General features: G+C 39.0%; 1 protein-coding gene across 2 annotated transcripts in view; it reads left to right on the top strand.

Moving 5' to 3' along the window:
• The first annotated feature begins 2,197 nt into the window (after positions 1–2,197).
• Positions 2,198–22,179, top strand: part of ITCH (itchy E3 ubiquitin protein ligase) — an 82,218-nt gene continuing 62,236 nt past the window's right edge. The window contains exon 1 of one of the 2 annotated variants that reach the window (XM_070744862.1): positions 2,198–2,283. The gene's annotated coding sequence lies outside the window, so the exon portion shown is untranslated. The remainder of the gene's footprint in view (positions 2,284–22,179) is intronic. The other variant, XM_070744864.1, reaches the window with a different exon arrangement.

Below are 22,179 nucleotides of genomic sequence, written 5' to 3'. Positions count from 1 at the left end.
GAGGGGGGAGCAGGAGGACCTTCCTGACTCCCTTCCCCAGCGCCGGACCTCCTGCCTTCCCTCCCAGCCAAAAACCCAAAGCGGCCTCCTGAACGTTTTCCGTCTTACCAACCTGCTGCCGCCGCCGCCGAGAAGCCCCGCAGCCCGGCTGTCACCTTTTAAAACAGCCGGGTGGCTTCCCAGCAGCCTCCCGAACGCCAAACCCGAACTTCCGGGTTCAGCTTCGGGAGGCTGCTGGGAAGCCCCCCGGCTGTTTTAAAAGGTGACAGCCGGGCTGCGGGGCTTCCCAGCAGCCTCCGGAATGCCGAACCCGGAAGTTCGGGTTTGGCGTTCGTAAGACGAAAAACGTTCGTAAGAAGAGGCCAAAATTTTCTGAACCCCGGGTTCGTATCACGGGTTGTTCGTAAGACGAGGGGTTCGTATCTTGAGGTACCACTGTATATATATGTCACATGTTTTTTTGCTGAATTTGAAAATTAAGGGAGACTAGGATAGATCTATTTCGGCCTTATTTTGGCCTCATCAGCTAGCCATACCCTCACTGGGACTTGAATTATATATTATATATATATATATATAATCAATATCTACTTGACAAACTAAATAAACTCTGTAGGGTGTCCTGGGTCCCAAGCTTGGTTGAGCTTTGCTGAGTGATATAATCTTCCCAGTTGCCATACTGTGAGTTCTGTTGCTAGATACCACTGTGCCTACGTCCCTGTCCTATTGTCTTCTTTTGTTACTTTTGATCATTACTGTACTTATCTAATGTTTAATTTGTACAAATTATCACCCTATAATTGTTTGACAAAATAAAAAAAATAAAAAAATAAAAAATAGATAGGCAGAGGGCTAATCCTATCTTGGTTGGATCTTGGGTAAGGGCATTTGCCTATGAATAGACCTAGCCATCTCTGTATCTCTTAAGTGCAGACATCTGCCAAGGTGGTGGAGGCTATTACTGCTTCCTGCCTAAAAATATATTTCTCCATTTCTCATCCAGGGAAATGTATTGCCTTTTTAAAAAAAATTAAAATATACATTTTTATTAGTTAAAAGCAAAGTAAACAACCATTGTATTTACAAATCTGCATAGGGATAAAAGAAAACATGGCTACAAAAAACAAAGAGAAGAAAGAAAAAGTACAAAAACATACAAAAATTCACTTGGTTAAAAATAAGAGAGAAAGCTCCCTTTCTCGCTTGGCTATCAAATTCTTATTTACGGTATATCTTTTCCCCCCTTTTTCAAAGAATTGCCTTTTTAATATTTCCTAGAATATTTCATTTTTCTAGTAGAGAGGTTAGTGCTAACTTCCTAGAGATGCAAGTGTACCAGTAATCGTATACTGATTTCCGGTTGACAATGAAAAAGGCAAGGGAAACACTCACACCCTATTTTTTAATTGATTACACAATATTTCCCACTGAGTCCAATTGTACAAATTACAGTAACCCTTTAAAAATAGGGTAGTAGGCCAGGCTTTTTCGTTTGCTGTTGAAGACTCTGTATGATGTTCCGGAAATAATGTATATACCGTAATTGTGCTACTTTTACAGATAGAAACGAGGAATACTGTACTTAAAAGAACTTCTGGCTGAACATGAGGAAAGAAGCAGAAAGAAGTACAGAAGCAGACCTGCTGCGGAATATTAAATAAAGGTAAGATTATATTGATAGGCAGCACAAAACATATGCAAATAAAAGGGAGGGTGGAGTTGAAGAAGTAAACATATCTTCTAGAATCAAAGATTTCTACGACCGTAATAGCAAAAGGTCTAGACCAGTGTTTCCCAACCGTGGCAACTTGAAGCTATTTGGACTTCAACTCCCAGAATTCCCCAGCCAGCGAAAGTCCAAATAGCTTCAAGTTGCCAAGGTTGGGAAACACTGGTCTAGACAAATATTTTAGGGAAAAACACCCCTAAAGGAATATATTGTCAAGCCTCTCAATGATTTTCTCCAATCGCCACAACTACGAAAGCAGTAAGAAAGCAGAAAACAGCGATCCGTCCCCCGTCCCCCCCCACCGCGCCAATCGAAGCCGCCTCCTTTGTCCAGAGACTGTTCTACCCGGGAGTCTGTTACAGCACGCCAGCGCTCTCCAGCAGCTTCCTGGGAATTGTAGTCCTCTACGGCTCCGTCCGTATGACAATGCGCACCCACACAAGGATAACTCTCTGAGCATGCGCCCTTGGCTCCCGGCTTTGGGAGTCGCTCTCTCAAGCTTGGACTTGGACTGGCTGCCATCTTAGTCGAGGTGTCGTCGCCTTCAGGGGCTGGTGAGAAATCCGTTGCGCGGGCTGGCGGTGGGCTGGGCTGTGAGGGACGGCTGGTTTTCCGGCCTGGGTAAACGCTCTTCGGGATTTGTCGGGAGGGAGGTGTGGGGGAGGGGAGCCTGAAGTAGGCCCTGTTTTTTGGGGGCGGGGGGCGGTGGTTGCGGAAGAAGAAAAGCTTGGTAGCAGGTGGTTCTTCCAGGTAGGCGGGAGGAATGAGGGAAGAATTGGGGAGGGTCTCTCCTCTCCTCAGGGGGAACCAGGCTCCTTGCTTATCCCTTCAGGGCCTCCGAGCGCGGCTTTCCCCACGTTTCGCCGGGGGTCGTCCATTGAATTTAGTGTGCCGAGCGGGATGAGGAGGATTCGCTTCCACAGAGCCTTCGCTCCTCCTCCGCCATATCCGCGGCATTCGGAATCGGTGCATTGTTTTCCCCGCCGAAGCTGCCTGGGCTGTCCCGAAGGAATATTTAAAATTACGTTCCAAGTCGATGCGATATGACCGCTTGGCGCACTTTTAGGACCCGAGGGTGATCCCATCCTCGGGCTGACAAGCCCTGCGATAAGAGTCGATAAGACCCTGTTATGATTTACACGTGGCTGGGCGATCGGGATGGTGGTTGGATGCAGGACAAAGGAAGGGCTGATAAAAAGCTTCTGGAATGGCCTAATCGATCGTCTGCACAGATAGTGTACCTTGAGCCATTTCCTCCTCTTCTTCTTGACCTTGTTTATTTTCCATTGGCTTCGGATAGCTGCTACTTGAATGTTTCCCCTCTGCTTTTCCCTCTCTGATTAAGATTTGCACTGGAGGTTAGCCCAAAATGTGGCTGGGTAGCTGGTGATGGATTGTACAGTATTGTGTGAAACTAGGCAATTGGGTTAACTCAGTGCCCATAGGTTACTGTGTGGGCAAACACTGCCTGGGACTGACCTCTGTCAGTATGTAATGCCTTTCTAATTGATGAATACACCAAACTAATGTATGCCTCTCTGAGTCCATGGAGAGGAGCGGCATACAAATCTAATAAATAAAATAATAATAATAATAATAATAATAATAATAATAATAATAATGGTACAGTACTGCAAATCCATCGCCTGCTCTCTCCAACCGAATAAAATAGAATAGAGTAGAATAAGATTCTTTATTGGCCAAGTGTGATTGGACACATAAGGAATTTGTCTTTGGTGCATATGCTGTCAGTGTACATAAAAGAAAAAGATACATTTGTCAAGAATCATAAGGTTCAACACTTAATGATTGTCACAGGAGTCTAATAAGCAATGAGGAAACAATATTAATAAAAATCTTAAGGATACAAGCAACAAGTTACAGTCATGCAGTCACAAATGGGAGGAAATTGGTGATAGGAATGATGAGAAAAAACTAGTAGTAGTGCAGACTTAGTAAATAGTTTGACAGTGTTGAGGGAATTATTTGTTTAGCAGACTGATGCGTTTGGGAAAAATCTTATTGTGTCTAGTTGTCTTGGTATGCAGTGCTCTGTAGCGAAGTTTTGAGGGTAGGAGTTGAAACAGTTTATGTCCAGGATGTGAGGGGTCAGTAAATATTTTCACAGCCCTCTTTTTGACTCGTGCAGTATATAGGTGCTCAATGGAAGGTAGGTTGCCAGCAATTATTTTTTTCTGCAGAAAAAGAAGGCAGCAGATGGTTCGATTATTAGCTTGAGCAGTGCAGTGAACCTTAATTCAGTTTCTTTTCTATCCTTAAAGTGTTATGCATTTTAGAAGGTTTAGTGGACCTCAGTTGTCATTCCCATGACACACCTCTTATGTTTAATTTGCTTTGACACTTAGACTTAAGATGTTAACCATTCCAAATATATCTGCTACCTAAAGGATGAAGCTTCTTGGTGCAAAGCTAAAATGCTTCCCTGAGCTCTTAGAGTTATGTGATAAGTACTAAATTTAGTGAATAATTAGCAATGAAGTCATTATTTTGAAAGTGAGTTGTGCAATTGCTGTGTTTTGAGCATGCTGTTAATGTATAACTGAAAATGGGGGTTTCTTTTGGTTTAGATTCAGTTCAGGTAATCTAAAATATTGAATTGCGCTAAAGAGCAATTTGTAAATTACTTAAAATATTAATAGGATAGATTTGGAAAACTTTATATATCAATATTGTCACTGAAGCAAACTTTTTTATGTGAAGTATTGCATATTTTTCCACATATTGTAATGTGAAGAATACCAGAAAAAATTATAAAGATATTTTAAGTCTATTAATTAAAGGATTTTGTTGAAACTTTTATTCACACAGCTGAATATCTGTTTTATTTTGTCCAAAGCAACAATCATAATTAAACCATTTTTTCAAGTAATGGACTTTGACAGTTGACATATCATATACATCCTTACTTGGAATAAAAAGATCTGAATATAGTTTCATAGAAATGGAGTAATGAAACCTTTTAATTCAATAAAATATGTTTAATTTGTTTTATACCTTACTTCAGTGAAGGTCTAACTGTGATTGGATTGGTTGAAGAAATGTTTTGCTATGTGGAAATCATGGGCTGAAAGTTGGCCTGAGTCTGTTGAAGAATAGGATCACTTGTCTTTTAAGAAAATGTGCTAAGTATTTGATAAATAAATAAAGGTATTTGGATTCTCTAATGTAAAAATATTTTGAAATATAAGACTTCCTAAATTTCAAGCAACGGTACAACATTAAGACTGTTAACATTAGTATTATTAATGTTGGCTTTTGTTTGTTTTTTTAAAAATGGATATCACATGATCTTGAATCTGCAGCTCTGATTATCCCTTATAATTGTTCTTCTATCTGGACTAGATAGTTGAACAATATTCCAGTCACATTAAAGCAATTTATGAGAATTATCCATTGCAGGTTTTTTTGTATCTATGCTGAGAGTCACTTTGTTAGGTAAACAGAAATAAGTTGTTCTGTCCTATTTTGAAGCACAATACACATGTGGGAACAGATAGTATCAAAAGAATTCCAATTTGGACAGCTTAGAAATATAATTAATGATAAATATTGCATTTTAGTTTCTTAAGGGGTGCTTATATTTGAAATATTTGAAAACATTAATCAATTGGAACAGAAATAATACATGGAAATTGACTAGATAAGAGGTTTTTAAGTTAAATGGGAAGAGTTCTAGAGGTTTTAATTTTTTTATTTTATTATTACAGATTCCCCCTTAACTTGATCAGGATTAATATTTATATTTCCCAATTCTAAAATAGTTTAGGAGGAATGGGAATATTTTAGAGGCATTTTGTGACATTTTTTGTCTCTCATCTCACAAAGGCAAGTTGTATGGCAAATTTGCAGATATAGAAGATTGAATTTCCATTTCCAGAGATGGATCTCTTTCCTAGAAAGGAGTGGAGGTTATTAAGCAATGTTTTGTCTGTTGAACTTCAGTTTATATGCATGGGTCAACATGATAAACCCCTTAAAAGGTAGAACAGATTATTGCTTATGATTATTGGTTAATACATTTAAGCTTGTACTTTGCTATTTGTTTAGGTATATAAACATCTTTCAAGTTGATTGAATGTCTTTTTATGTACCGTATATAGATTGACTTCTCAAAATATGCACTTTTGTGTTGAATGCCCTCAGATATTTTTTAAATTTTCTTTTTGAAGTTTCACTAATGCAAGCAAATCTAAAGTGATGTTGCTAAGTATTAATAATTTAAATACACTTACCACATTTGAAAAAAACCCTGTGATTTTTAAATGTTCGTCTTTAGAATGAATTGTAATTATCACTATTATAGTGTAAAAAATATAAAATTTTACAGATTTTTATTCCAGTGCGTCTGCTTTTTATTAGCACAGCAATAATCAATTTATGTTCATATCAAATCAGCAGGATAACACTTTAATTGACCAAATTATCATGGTTTTGTGATAGGCTAAAAACATAATGTTTCATTGTCCAGATTAATTTGGCAGTCAACAGGTAGATATTTTAATGGATCAATTATTAACACCCTGGTGGTACTGTAGCCCAAACAATAATTTTATTATGTAGAGCAGTGTTTCCCAACCTTGGCAACTTGAATACTGTATATCTGGACTTCAACTCCCAGAATTCCCCAGCCAGCATTTGCTGGCTGGGGAATTATGGGAGTTGAAGTCCAAATATCTTCAAGTAACCAAGGTTGGGAAACATTGATGTAGAGGTTTCATTAAGGTGAGCAGTGTTATTTCAAGAGCAGACTATGTAATTGAAATGCTGCAAAAAGTCTAGCTCTCTACTGTAACAGAATTTTAGGGGGGAGGGAAAACTGCATTGACTTCAACAGTGTGAGGTTTGGTATCTTCAGTATGTTGATACCCATATACAGTAGCTCCATCCATAGCCAGACAAGAGATACCGTGGCTTGTTTGCAGAGGAACACCCAACTTTGAATTAGCCCTAGCAAGACTGAGTGGCTATCAGCTTCTAGATCCCAAAACCAGATGGTCTTTCATCTTTCACTCTGGACAGGGTGGCATTTCCTGAACTGAATTATGCACAATTTATGGGTCCTCCTGAACTCGCAACTACTGCTTGAGGAGCAGGTGCCAGCTGAGGCTAGGGAGGTCTTTGCACAAATTTGTCTGATGTGCCAATTGTGCCCTTTCCTGAACCAAGGAGGCCTTGCTCAGGGTCTGTTAGGTCTTAATCCATATGGATTACTCTAATGCATTCTGTATGGGACTGCCCTTGAAGTCACCTGCAAACCTCAACTAGTCCAGAATGCAGCAGCACATTGAATAATAGAGAATCCTAGGTTTGCCTATATAACATCATTATTGAGTGACTTCTATATGGCATGATATCCTCAGGACTGCCTACTAATTTAGATATGGTGACATTGCTCCTTGTCCTTTCCACTAATACTGTATTGTCATAGGAAGCTAGGAAGCATGTCTTTTCCATGGCAGCTCCTGTCCTATGGAGTACTATGCCGCCTGAAATTATTAGACCTCCACTTTTAGCCTTCTTTAAGGCTTTGAAGACTTGACTTTTCCCAGGCATTGGTATGAGATTAGATAGCCCATTAAAACTGATTTAGCACCATGGTGTTTTTTTGTTGTTGTTTTAATTAGTTGAGTTTTATAGCTTTAATATGGCTTTATGTATCTTCTAATTTTTTGTTGTGAAGTTCCCAGAGTTTGTTGAAAGATGGACAACTATATAAATGTTTTAAATAGTAAAATTGAAAAAGCAACACCATAGAATCCAATAATCCACTGTTATTCATAAGGACCTTGGAAGCCCTCTAAATATTGAAAATTGTAGTGTTCTAAGCATTGGTTTGTGGATTATTAAAACCCAAGGGATGGTTTTGGTACTGCATTTAATAGCCTGATATAAGTAATTTTGCCATTAATTTAGGTAAACTAAAGTCATTCATTATTTTGCCTTGTGACATCAAAATCTTTAAGGTTTTTTTGCATCTTATGCTAAACATTTTCTTTTTTATCTGTTTTAAGAGAGAAAGCAATACGGTAATACAGTTAGTGAAATTTCTCAAATACAGTATATATTAGTTTAATGATCTGCTAATTTTACAAATTGAAGTTATGAGAAGGACATTTTATAAGGAAAGTGTCAATTGTTACAAGGAGTCCTATCCAGTATTATTATTCCAATAGCACATTTTATTCTGATAACAGAATAAATTCTTACTTAGCTATTTTGTGCTCTCAAATATGCCCCAGATTTCAAGCATGGAGTTGGCATACATAATGGGATAAGAGAAGGAAACTGAAGTGTAATTAATGGATGCCCAAGTAATGTATAAGTAGAAGCCTGTGAATGTAGTATTGGATGCAGTTTATTATTACAAATATATCTTGCAGCTGTCTAGCATTTGCATTAAACTCTTTAAACATTAAAATTCACTGTACATATGAAGAAGGTTTTAAGTTGATAGAATATATTTGTTGCTACATATTCAATATCAAGTTCTAGTCAAGAACTCTCAATTAAAAGAAAATTATCTGAAACCTGGTCTGCTGATTACATGTGCTACTGTACTGTATACTGTATATCTAGAGGTAACTTTGACAAAGTAATGGAAAGATTGAAAAAGTAAGCAACAGTCCAGGAAAAGTGAGAAGATAGGAACATAAGAAAAGACTCAAAATAGCTTCTCAATTCTGTTGTAAGTGGGAGTGGAGGAAAATGCTGGTAAGTTTTAGAGATTCTGTGATATCCTACAACAATGAACTAGTACTCCTTGTGCTTGTTTCCTGACTGGATTGTTTTGAAAGGGTGACATTAGAATATTTTTTTATATCTCTTTTAACAATGATGTCTCAGATTGTTGGGGACAATATGCTGACATAGTAAACTGCCCTTAGAGTTCTATAAAGCAGTAGTTCTCAATCCTTCATGCTCCGTCGACCGGGGAGGGAGGGGAGAGGGGATGGTTTCACATATGCCTCCACTGCTTGTACAAATGGAGCTTCACGTGCTCACCCACTGCTTGTACATCCGGGTTCCCAATGGGCCGCGGACCAAATCCAGGTGGCGAACTAGGAATTGGGGAGCCTTGCTGTAAAGCACTGGGGAGCTATATAAGTTTAAGTGCTATTGCTACTGGTAATTAAAATATAAATACAGATAGTCCTTGACTTACAACCATTCATTTAGCAGCCCTTCAGTTTTACAGTGCCACTAAAAAAGTCACTTATGACTGGTCCTCACATTTATAACTGCTACAACATGTCTATGGTCACATGATAAAGATTTGGGCACTTGCCCACTAGCATGTATTTATGATGGATGTATCATCCGGGGTGTGTGTGTGTGTCATTTCATTGCTATTGGTCATCTTCCCAACTGGTTTCTGACAAGCAAATCTAGTGGGGAAGCCAGATTTGTTTAAGGACTACATGATTCACTTAACAACTGCAGTGATCTGCTTAATAACCATGGCAAAAAAGATTATAAAATCAGATGTATTACAACCCAATTGTACAACCACCTTGCTTAGTACTGGAAATTCTGGTTCTAGCTGTGGTTGTAAATCAGTGATTACCTGAACAGTAAAACCTCAGTTTAACCAATCATTTAGAAGGAAAGGATGTTGTTACATCTGAATTGTACTACATGACTTTATGTCATCCGCATAGTTACAATATGATGTAAATTACAGCAAACAGCATAAAATATTAATGTAATTCTGCAAATTACAAACTTCGCATAAATTTATGTGAGTTGTTTAGAGTAATTTGGATTCATTGTATTTAATCTGTTTGAAATACTGAAGAAGAAACCATTGTTCCTTGTATACAAAATCTGAAATTTTGTTTTAGATTCTACAAAGAAACAGCAATGAAATTCTTCAATGCTTTTTGGATGAATTTTGGAATTCAGATTAGTTTAGAGATTACTGCCTAGCTATTTCCTTAATTTGTGTAATCTCCATGCATATGAGCCATGTAGCTGAAGCTAAGTAAACTCAAAATACAATTACCAAATTTGCATGACTTAAAAATTTGTAAACTATCGTCTATTTTTATATAATAATTCCTTTTATTTGGGAGAGTTCATTACAATATTGAGTATCTGTCCATTATGGTTAAATGTACTATGCTGGTATTCATTCTGATAAACATCCAGATAATGTGTGAAATTATTTATAGATTTATGATTAAAATGTGTTGGACATTAATTTTTCCCAATTTGGTATGTTCAAAAGTTTGGATTCATATTCTAGAAATACTTTTTTATACATAAAATATTTTATACATAAAATATTATCAATTTGTAACCAGTCATTAGATGTCTGTTTTATAGAGGACAAAAGAGATGTTCCAGACTATTTCGGCAGTTCTCCCACCTTCAATCTCTGACATATTTGGTCAAGCCAGGAATGGACAGCCTTACTGTGAAGAATGTTCAGAAGGCTATTTGTAACATTCCACAAAGTTTTGTCTTTTGGTGGATCCAGGTCCTCTTTTTTTTTTTTCCTTCCAGAGAAAATTAGTTTATTACTAGGGAGCCCTGGGGTTTTCTGAGCTCAGGATATTGGTCATTATTTGACTTGGGCCAAGTGTAGCAAAGGACAGATTTTTATCTGACTATAAATTAGACATTCTTAAGTGTTTTGGTCTGAAACATGAACTTGATATATCATAGCTGTTGATTAACTAGTTGATTAATGGTGTGAGTCCAGAGTTTCATAAAAATGTACTGTAGTTCCAGACAAGTGTTTGGAATTTAAAATTATATCTGTTTATTGGAGTACAAATATTTACATCTTTAAAAATAATCTTAAAAACAAATAATAATATACTAATATACTTAATATACTAAAATATGAATTCCCTGCGGTATAATTGCAAATGTGTATGGCATCTTTACAAATAGAAGCGCTAAGTAATATTGTATGTAGTTGTAATTTGAAGCAGCTTCTGGCACCACTATGCTAATTTTGAGGCGTATTCTGGATATTCTCTCATATCTCTCTGATAATCATTTTATGAATAGGCAGATGGGTTGTTGTCTATTCATACAGTGCGTACCAGTGTAGGCATGGTCAATCATGATTTGAGCATGATTGACTGAAAATGATGATTTAACATCCAGAAGATTAAATCAATGTCATTAAATCAATGTGAAGGGACGGGATATAAAATTTGTCACAAATACTGGAATTGTCAATCCCCTCAACTTCCCCAGAGTGTTTCCTCTTACATACAATCCCCCTTTCAGAAGTTGGCGTGTATCCAGTCATGACGTTACATCCATACGACATTTTTATGTTTTAAAAATGTTTACAGTACTCAGAGGCATTCTTCTGAATAAAAATACAGGACTAAAAATACAGGACAGCTTGCCTTGCAAATATAATAAAAACCAAATGAGGGAGGGTAGATTGAAACAATAGATACTATATTCTATTCCTGTCTCTTAAGTACTCTTGGTAGTAAAATTATAAGACAGTGTATGTAAAATAGAAGTTTTACCTAGTTGAAAAGTTTTCAGTGTACGTTTTATAAATCTTTTCTTTCTTTGCTGTATTTTGTTTATTTATTAAATTTGGAGACCGCTTGATCCCTGAAAGACTCCAGGGTAGTTTGTCATTGAGAAAATTACAAACATTGTATAATTGTGTGATAATTTTAATATAGAGAAAAACTAAACAATAAAAATACATTTATATATATGGAAGAGGAAAAATAAACAAATGTACCCAAAATGATAATCAATAACAAAGTTTCAGCATTCATCCTAACCCAGGCATAGGAACAGATCTATGTTTCTAACAACATCAGAACAGCTATAGTATGGGAATCATATGAATCTCTGTGGCATCATAAGAGAGAAAATGTATTACCTAGATCAGTGATGGTGAACCTTTTCAGGCTCAAATGCCAAAAGGGACCCTTGCATGCCCACACTCATAATGCAATGCCCTGTGCATGCAAACCCCCCCCCCACGCTGCCCCCCCCCCCACCTCAATGTGCACAAGCCTCATTGAAGCCTCCTTTCTAGTAGGCTCGTTGGGCTGTTTTTCGCTCTCCCCATGGTTCAGTAAAGCTTCCTGAAGCCTGGGGATAATGAAAAATGGTCCAATGAGCCAATAGAAAGTTCAGAAATGAAAGGAGGTGGAGCTGCCTTAGTACTTATCTTCAGATAGTTACAACTAGGCCCATTTCTTCTGCAACCAGAAGGTTTCCCTGAAGGCCTGTGTATCCGATAACAGAGCTCCAGATCGATTTGGAACTCTATTTATTTATTTATTTTATTTATTAGATTTGTATGCCGCCCCTCTCCATAGACTCAGGGCGGCTAACAACAATAATAAAACAGTTATTCCAGATGCACTCGTCCACCAGCTGATAAACTCTGTTATCAGCTGCAGAGGCCTTTAGGAAAGCCAAAGAAGTTCCTGAAGATCTCTGACAGTGAAAAGGAAGCTGAGAGTGAGCACACAAGTGAATTTTGGGTTTGCCCGTTTTTGCTGTGGTGAGAGCAAAAGTGGCTAAAAAGAAGGGTGAAAATCAGCTGGCCAGCATGCACGTTGGAACTGACAGGCAATTCCTTGCATGCCTTTAAATATGGCGCCACGTGTGTCATACTTTTGCCATGATTGACCTAGATTCTGATAGATGACGTTATTTGGTTGAAAGAATCTTAACCATGCCCTTTCTAGCATTGATGATGTTACCTAGTTTGCGTAATGAAACATCTATAAAAAAATAACCTAGCTCAAGGAGCACTAAGGGCCCCTCATGCCCTTTCTGCTGAATCACCCTGAATGGGCAGAAACAGTTTTCTTCAGAATCAGGCTCTATACCATGTACAGCTTTATAGCTGATAATCAGCACCATAGTTCCCTCTAAGCTGAGCAGTGAGCAATCGCTCACTTAAAAATCATCATCAACTCAGAGTTTTCCAAACCTGCCCAGAAGCGAAGAGGGAAAGAGTGAGAGGGAAGGAGAGAGAGAGGAAGAGAGAGAAACAGATAGAAAAAAGAGAGGAAGGAAAAGAGAAAGAAAAAGAATGGGAGTAAGGAAGAGAGAAAGAAAATCAAAATCTAGCTTGAAACTAGCTCAACTATTTAAGTGGCATTTTGATATTGATAGAGTTGCCCTATTATGAGCTCACTGTTATAGACACACAGTACAGTATTTTATTTTGAAATTCTCTGAGGCAAAACAGGGTGGGTTTTTTATTTGTTTGTTTGTTTATTATTTCTTTGCCGCCCAGTCCTGAAGGGACTGCCACTCAGACACTATACTTTTCCGCCCACCCCCCAAAAAAATTAGAGGGAACACTGATCAGCACCTTAAATTGCACCAGGAAGTGAACTAGTAATGAATACAATTCAAGAAGCAGGGATGACATAAATATGTGACCATCCCCTCCTTTGATGAAGCTGACTGAAATGGACCCAAATACTGGTCATTTAGCAGGAAACTTTTAACAACCCAGGAAGGCCCTGGATCTAATAATTAGGTGGTTGAAGTCATATATAAAAGGACCTTGTCCACTTCCTTTAGAACAGTGATGGTGAAATTTTTGTGGTTTGCATGCTGTGTGTGTGTGTGTGTGTGTGTGTGTGTGCTAGCATGTGGGCACGTGCCCATACCCCTTTCCTTGCCCCCATGCATGTGCACCCCCCCCAACTGCACTGCTCCCGTACATGCACACAGGCTTCACTGAAGCCTGGAACGTGAAAAAATGGGCAAACCAAAAGTTTGGAAAACAGATTTCCGGTTTGCCTGTTGTGCTGTTTTTTACACTCCGGGTCTTCAGAAAGCTTCCCTGAACCTTCTGGAGGGTAAAAAAAACATCACAACGGGAAACCGGAAGTCCGTTTTCCAAACTTCTGGTTTGTCTGTTTCGTGGGGTTTTTTGCACAGGGAAGCTTTTCTGAAGCGTCCGGAGGGCAAAACGGCCTTTTCGAAAGCCAAAAATCAGCTGTCCACCGTGCACATACGTTCTGGAGCTGGCATAAGGCAAGGTTTTGCATGCCCGCTGAAATGGCTCCATGTGCCACCTGTGGCATACATGCCATAGGTTCGCCATCCTGGCTTTAGAGTACAGTGGAACCCCGACATAAGAGCTGCTCTACTTAAGAGCAACTCGAGATAAGAGCTGGGAGGGGAGAGATATTTTTGTTCTACTTACAAGCCCAAATTCGAGATACAAGCGCCAAGGAGCTGTCTCCTGAAGCCAAACGCTAACTTCCGCGTTCGGCTTCAGGAGACAGCTGCGAAGCGGCGCACGTGTTTTAAAAGGTTGCAGCCGGCCTGGGGGGCTCGGGGGGGTGCTTGCAGCTTTCTTTCTTGCTCTTTTTCTTTCTCTCTTTTACCTTCCCTTCCTCTATTTCTTCTTTTCTTTCTCCTTCCCACCTTCTTCCCTCCCTCCCTCCCTTCACTCATTCCTCTCTTACTCTCCCCTTTCATAAGTTTCCTTGCTTCCTTCCTCTGTTCCTGTCCCTTCCCTCTTTCCTTCCTTCCTTCCCACCCTCCGTCCATTCATTCACCCATTCCTCTCTTGATCGCTTAAAGCCGGTCCCTGGTGCAAAAAGGGTTGGGGACCTCTGTCCTACAGGATTGGGTGGCAGAGAAGTTGAACATATGTAAATTTAAAAGTTTAAGAAAGTTTACAAGTTAAGTGAAAGAAACTTCATTATTCATTTATATGTACATGTATATTTCTTCATTAAAAACATGTCTTTCTGCATAATTTAGACTAACTTTGTGAGTTTTTTGAGGGCTGGAACCAATTAAAATTATTTACATTAATTCCTATGGGGAAAAGTCGTTCGAGATAAGAGCTGCTCGACTTAAGAGCCCAGGTCCGGAACGAATTAAACTCGTATCTCGAGGTACCACTGTAATAGGTTTGTCTCAATCCAGATAACTTCCCGAAATCATGTTCCAGGCAGTTCAATGAAACCTGCTCATTTGGAGTCCAGACCAAAATGGATCCAAATTCTATCCATCAGATAGCAAGAAAATTCCTCTAGAAATGTTTCAGGCACTCTAGTGAAAAACAGCACCAGGGGCAAACGGGAAGTCCATTATTCCCAACTTCTGGTTGGGCCCGTTTTTCACACTTCAGGGCTTCATGGAAGCATCCGTGAAGCCTTCAGAGGGCAAAATGGCCTTTCCCAAGGCAAAAATGAGCTGGCCAATGCATGCACGTGCGCCGGAGCTGACATAGGACAACATCTTGCATGCCCTCCGATATGGTTCTGCAGGCCACCTGTGGCACGCATGCCATAGGTTCATCATCATGGCCATAGGGGAAAGGGGAAAGGAATGGCTCTTTAGCTAACACCCCTGCAGTACAGTGATCCCTCGAGTTTCGCGATCTTGATCTTCGCGAAACGCTATATCACGATTTTAAAAAAAATATTAATTTTTTAAAAAACCACTTCCGGGTTTGGCTTCGGGAGTCAGCTGGGAAGCGGCGCGGCTGTTTTAAAAGGTCGCAGCCGGCCTGGGGGGCTTCCCAGCACCCCCCAGAACCCCCAACCTGGGTCTTCCCGGCCGCCCACGCAAAGGGGAAACCCCGGCTCCTCGCTGATGCCCGCCGCTCGCCCGCCCGCCAGCAAGAGGGGGAAGACCCAGGGAAGGTTCCTTCGGCCGCCCAGCAGCTGATCTGCTCGGTAGCGCAGCAGCAGCGAGGAGCCAAATCGGGGTTTCCCCTTTGCGTGGGCGGCGGGGAACGCAAACTCCACCATCTACGCATGCGCGGCCATAGAAAAAAGGGTGCGCATGCGCAGATGGTGTTTTTACTTCCGCAACCCTACATCGCGAAAAATCGATTATCATGAGGGGTCTTGGAACGGAACCCTCGCGATAATAGAGGGATCACTGTATAGTTGTTTCAGCTGCCAAATACCTGACACGCACATACCTCAACAGTTGTTCTTGCTCTCCATAGAGCTTCATCCTGAGAGGTGATAGCTGGATAGTTTATTTATTTATTTATTTATTTATTTATTTTGTCCAATACACAATGAGGGTTTTAGTGGGTATATATCTATATACACATAGTAAAATACATGATGAAGGTTATAGAGGAGATACTCATAGTAAAATGTATCTAAGAAATAATAGAAAAGAAGGTACAGTAATAGAACATATCAATGAAAGAATAGAAGAAGAGATATAGGAATAGAAGAAAGGTATAGGAGATATAGGAGAGCAATAGGACAGGGGACGGAAGGCACTCTAGTGCACTTGTACTCGCCCCTTACTGACCTCTTAGGAATCTGGATAGGTGAACCGTAGATAATCTAAGGGTAAAGTGTTGGAGGTTTGGGGATGTTTATGTTTATGTTTATTTAGATTTGTATGCCGCCCCTCTCCGCAGACTCTGACACTGTGGAGTCCGGTAATGAGTTCCATGTTTCGACAACTCGGTTACTGAAGTCATATTTTTTACAGTCAAGTTTGGAGTGGTTAATATTAAGTTTAAATCTGTTGTGTGCTCGTGTGTTGTTGTGGTTGAAGCTGAAGTAGTCGCTGACAGGCAGGACGTTGCAGCATATGATCTTTAGGGCAATACTTAGATCTTGTTTAAGACGTCTTAGTTCTAAGTTTTCTAGGCCCAGGATTGAAAGTCTAGTCTCGTAGGGTATTCTATTTCGAGTGGAGGAGTGAAGGGATCTTCTGGTGAAGTATCTTTTGACATTTTCAAGTGTGTTAATGTCTGAGATGCGATATGGGTTCCAAACAGATGAGCTGTATTCGAGGATGGGTCTGGCAAAAGTTTTGTAAACTCTGGTAAGTAGTGTGAGATTGCCAGAGCAGAAGCTACGTAGGATTAAGTTTACAACTCTTGAAAGCCTTCTTGGCTATGCTGTTGCAGTGGGCTTTGGCACTTAAATCTTTTGTTATTAGTATACCAAGGTCTTTAACCGAGTGGGGATTATCTGTGATAATTTGATTAGTCAGTTCGTATTTGGAGTTCAGATTCTTCTTCCCAATGTGTAGGACAGAGCATTTGCTAGTTGAGATTTGGAGTTGCCATGTGTTAGACCACTCAGAAACAGCGTCAAGGTCTTTTTGGAGAGTAGTTGTGTTATCGGTGGTGTTGAAGAGTTTTACATTGTCGGCGAAGAGGACACAGTTGCTTGTGATGTAATCGCAAAGGTCATTGATGTAGAGAATGAAGAGCGTTGGTCCCAGTACAGTACACTACCTTGGGTAACACCGCTTTTAACTGGGACGGGGGTGGACATGGTGCTTCGTATTTTGACCACTTGTCTGTTTGACAGGAATGCTCTAATCCAGCTATGGAGGGATCCTGAGATGCCATAGGATTTGAGTTTTAGGAGTAGTTTGTCGTGGACCACTGAATCAAAGGCTTTGCAGAAGTCAATATAAATTGCATCTGTAGATTTCCCTTGATCTAGATGAGTTGTCCATATATTTTTGCAGTGGAGGAGCTGCAGGTTGCAGGATAGTTTTTTTCTGAAACCAAATTGTTTGTTAGAGAGCAAATTATTAGTTTCTAGATGGAGAGTAATTGATTTGTTTATAATTCATTCCATGACTTTGCATGGGACGCAGCATAGTGAAACTGGTCTGTAGTTATCGACAAGAGAGGGGTCTCCTTTTTTGAAGATGGGGATGACCATTGCTTTCGACCATAGCTTAGGAAGTGTGCTGGTTCTGAAGGATTTTTTTGAAAATTATGCTTAGTGGTTCAGTTATTGCTTATCGCTTTCTTTCTTTTCCCCATGGTGCATGGTCATGGGACAGGAGAAGCAATGTGTGCTTTTTGCTTGCCCTCCCTCCGAGACCTTGAATTCAGCCTGGGGTTATGTTACTAGGTCTGGCAAGGTATATAAGAGGTTTATCTTTTTCTAACATTCTATGAAATATAATTTGGTTCCCTCCATTAGTGATACAGTGGTACCTCGTCTTACAAACGCCTCGTCATACAAACTTTTCAAGATACAAACCCGGGGTTTAAGGGTTTTTTGCCTTTTCTTACAAACTATTTTCACCTTACAAACCCACCACCGCCACTGGGATGCCCCGCCTCTGGACTTCCATTGCCAGCGAAGCACCCGTTTTCGCGCTGCTGGGATTTCCCTGAGGCTCCCCTCCATGGGAAACCCCACCTCCGGACTTCTGTGTTTTTGTGATGCTGCAGGGGAATCCCAGCAGGGGAATCCCAGCAGCACAAAAACGGGCGCTTTGCTGGCAATGGAAGTCCGGAGGTGGGGTTTCCCAGCGAGGGGAGCCTCAGGGAAATCGCAGCATCACAAAAACACAGAGGTGGGGTTTCGAGGATTTTGGTGTTTTTGCGATGCTGCAATTTCACTAATGCTCCCTTCGCTGGGAAACCCCACCTCCGGACTTCTGTTGCCAGCAAAGCACTCATTTTTGCAATGCTGGGATTCCCCTGCAGCATCACAAAAACACAGAAGTTCGGAGGTGTGGTTTCCCATGGAGGGGAGCCTTAGGAGAATCCCAGCAGTGCAAAACTGGGTGCTTCGGCTGGCAAAAGGGGTGAATTTTGGGCTTGCACGCATTAATCGCTTTTCCATCGATTCCTATGAGAAACAATGTTTCGTCTTACAAACTTTTCACCTTAAGAACCTCGTCCCAGAACCAATTAAGTTCTTAAGACAAGGTATCACTGTATTAGATTACTTTGTTAAGTAAAATATTTGGTTTAGATTTTGAAAATTGTAGGAGTTACAGATTTTGTTCTGGCCAAATAGTGAGAATCACATTGTTGCTAAGTTGATGTTAATCATTGTCATTGTGGGCCCACAGGATGCAAACTAATGTCATGTCAAAAGTCCAAAATATACTGTTTGTATATATTAAATTTAATACAATGCATTAATATATATATGTTATATTAAACAAACATTTATTGTAAAGTTTATATAAAGGTTTATATGGTATGCTTTGTTAAAAAAATCTTAGAATGCCTACAGAGAACCCTACTCTTTCACCAGCTTTAACCAGCTATTACTAGAAGCACTTGATTTTATTTTCTGAGATACTTGCAATTCATTTTTGTAGATTAAGATGGATCTATGTGTGCTGATTTTGTATTTCTATGTATTTGTTTCATATTATTTAACTTTAGATTTTTATTGTTTTCTTTTACTGATTTTCATAGTTAGCTTTAAATCTAGGTAAAATACTAGATTATTAATAAATGTAAATATTGATTTTTTTAAAAGATGGACGCTTTACTTCCATCTTTAAAAATGTGGGAAGTTGTAACATAAGAATTCCTTTAAAATTGCATTCCATTTCTACATTAAAAATTAAGCTGTCATATTTTATTTCTTTTCTTAAGGGGTGGATAAGTACTATATTCCTTTTTCCCATATTAGCAGGATCTAGGCATATTGTCTGAGAATTTCAGAGGCAGAACATGAAGTAATCTAAATAAAAGTGAAGGTCACACCTGATAGGAAATCTTGAAACATCAGAAGAAAATATCCATTAAAATGTTAATTTCCAATTTTTAAAAACATATTACTAGATTTATATTTTGCCTTTTGTATAGTGGCTTAAGTTGACATAGAGAGTGCTTCCTCCTCTATTCCTTACAATAACAATGCTGTGAGATAGGTTGGCCTAAGAGAGCACAACTGGCATAAATCATCCAGTGAGCTTCCACTGCTGAGGACAGACTAAAGTAGGAGCTTCACACTCCTAATCTGATATCTTGACTTCTATATATTGGTTCTCATTTTGAAAAAGTAATCATGATTAAATATTTATGAAAAATTCAAAATGTAAGAATTCTACACTAATTCCATCAAAGCTACAAAATTATTACAAATTCCTAATTCCCCAAATAGACATCACTTGTTTAGATTATGACCCAGAAATCATAAACAATAAATCTTTATGAATTATAGTAATTAAACTATACTTATTAATTACACAATACTGATACTTAGGAACTGTAATCAGTGTTACAAACACTGTTCGAAATTTATTAATAAGATTTGTAAGAGCTCAAAATTTAGGTTGTACAATAGTAAAGAAATAAAGTCTTCAGTGAACAAAAGACTCATTCATTGTTATAATATGTATAATAGTGGTATATATATAAGCTATTAAAGGGAAGGAAAATTATACTGCCATGATTCGTTTTAATTGCTTCTTAGTCTCCAGAAGTACTGTATCCCTTGTAATGAGATAATCTGTGTTTCTATAGAGCTGTATTCAAATCTTAGATATATTTATAGTTTGAGACCAATTAGGAATTTGCTCCATATTTTTTATATACAAGTGTTTGAGTATACATGCATACCAACATTATAACTGACTGTTTTTTATTTTAATTTCAAGTTTTAATTAATGGGACTTTAATCTCCCAGTATTATAGAGTAGTAAAAACTCAGACCTTCCAGTGAGATTGCAGGATTTTTCTGTGCCTCAGATAAGAAATACATTTCTAAAATAAGATTGCATAATTCTAGTTGTGAGATTTGAGAAATATGCAGTTTTACCTGTAAAAATGGATTTTCTGGTAATGTCCAGCTTAGGTAAAAACACGATTATGTTATAAAGATCTCAACTTTCTTTAAAAAACAGTGCAAAATACTGTTTTGTTTTTAAATAACAGAAAACGTAATGTTAGCTGCTTTTCCTTTAATGAGGTCAGGAATTTTGAATAATATTTTGGACAAAGGTAATCAAAATTGTAATCAGTAGACTGTGAGTTCTAATCCCATTTTAGGCATGAAAGCCACTGGCTGATATTGGGCCGGTTACTGTCTTTTAGCCCAACCCACAGGATTGTTGTTGTGAGGAAAACAGAAAGGAAGAAAATTAGTTCTGTTGGCCCCCTTGAGTTATTTATGAAAATAATGGTGGCAGGGTATATACAAATAAATTTCTCAAATATCCTTGCAATCATATTAGGAAGTGGCAATATAGGATAAGAGAGCACAGCCCTTAGGCTCTCAGCAGTGTCCTTCCAACAAGAAAGGTTAAAAAAAACCTGATTAATCTCACTTAATTGATTAGAAAATTAGATGCTTATTCATTTTGGTTTCTTGCAAGTTTACTTATTCCTGTCCTTGTAGTGCTGATTGAACATACATTGTGGCTTTATAAAAAAGCACTGCTTTGTGTTATTAAAATTAGTCAGAAGGGAAATCATTATGTTCAATTGTTTTTAATAAGATAACATTTTCAGAAGGAAGATTAGAAAGATGTGTATTCCTGGGTATGCATACAGATTTGTGGTGATAACGCCAATATTATGTTGAAACTAAATTACTGTTTGTTTAAAGTTAGTTGAGATAAGAAGCAGAATTCCTGAGCAGAATATTACATACTATAATTTGAAATTGGGAGGCAAATAAATTTAATACATCTATCATTATTATTTTGTATGAATAATTTACAGTTAGATTCAGTCTAAGGCTGATGGAAACTTAACAATTCAAGACCTAACTAAGGATTTATTATTTTTCATCATCATATAGCCATAATTTTAGGCTGGATTTGGCTTTTTTGCCCATCTTCTGAATCCTTCCCAAGTCCTTCAACTTGGGATAGGCTGATGTTGTTAAACATATAAGCCACAGGATGTAAGTTTTTCCAAGGAAAGCTGCCTTTCGCAATTGGTTATTTTTGTCAATGCCATCATCATCATCATCATCATTATTATTATTATCGTTATCGTCGCCATCATCATCATCATCATCATCATCAAAATATAAAAACAGACCTGCAGTTCTTTAGCTAGTATTGGCCTTCGTACACATTGAATTCTGGGATATTGTAGGATATTGTAATGTGCTAGTGTAATATACAGTATACTGTTTTGGAGTACAAGATGCACCAAAGTATAAGATGCACCTTAGTTTTGGGGGAGGAAAACAAGGAAAAACATGCTCTGCCTCTCAGTAATTTGACAAACAGCAAACAGCGCAGAAGATATACACTGTTTGCTGTGTATTTCTGGGCATGTCTGCCTGACCCATAGAAATAGCAAAGAATTGGAGAAATGTACAGTAATACCTCATGATACGAACTTAATTGGTGCAAGGAGGAGGTTCGTAAGACGAAAGGTTCGTAAGACGAAACATTGTTTCCCATAGGAAACAATGTAAAGTCTATTAATCCGTGCAACAACAAAAAAAAAACCCCAAAAAACCGCTGCCGCCCGGCTGTCACCTTTTAAAACAGCCGGGGAGGTGGGGGGGCAGCAGCTGCCACAGCCGCCGGCTTCCCCGCCACTCGCCCGCCCAGGATGCTGACCTGCTGCCTCGCGGGGAAGCCGGGCAAGAGCGATCTTCTGCCCGCCATGGGCGAGCGGCGGGGAGTCGCCCATGGCCGGCAGAAGATCGCTCTTGCCCGGCTTCACCGCGAGGCATCAGGTCAGCAAGAGCGATCTTCTGCCGGCCATTGGCGACTCCCCGCCGCTCGCCCAT

Source organism: Erythrolamprus reginae, chromosome 3, assembly GCF_031021105.1.
Source record: "Erythrolamprus reginae isolate rEryReg1 chromosome 3, rEryReg1.hap1, whole genome shotgun sequence".
NCBI classification, from domain to species: Eukaryota; Metazoa; Chordata; class Lepidosauria; order Squamata; family Dipsadidae; genus Erythrolamprus; species Erythrolamprus reginae.
Note: the sequence above shows the minus strand (reverse complement) of the source record. Positions and strands in the feature narration are given on the sequence as shown.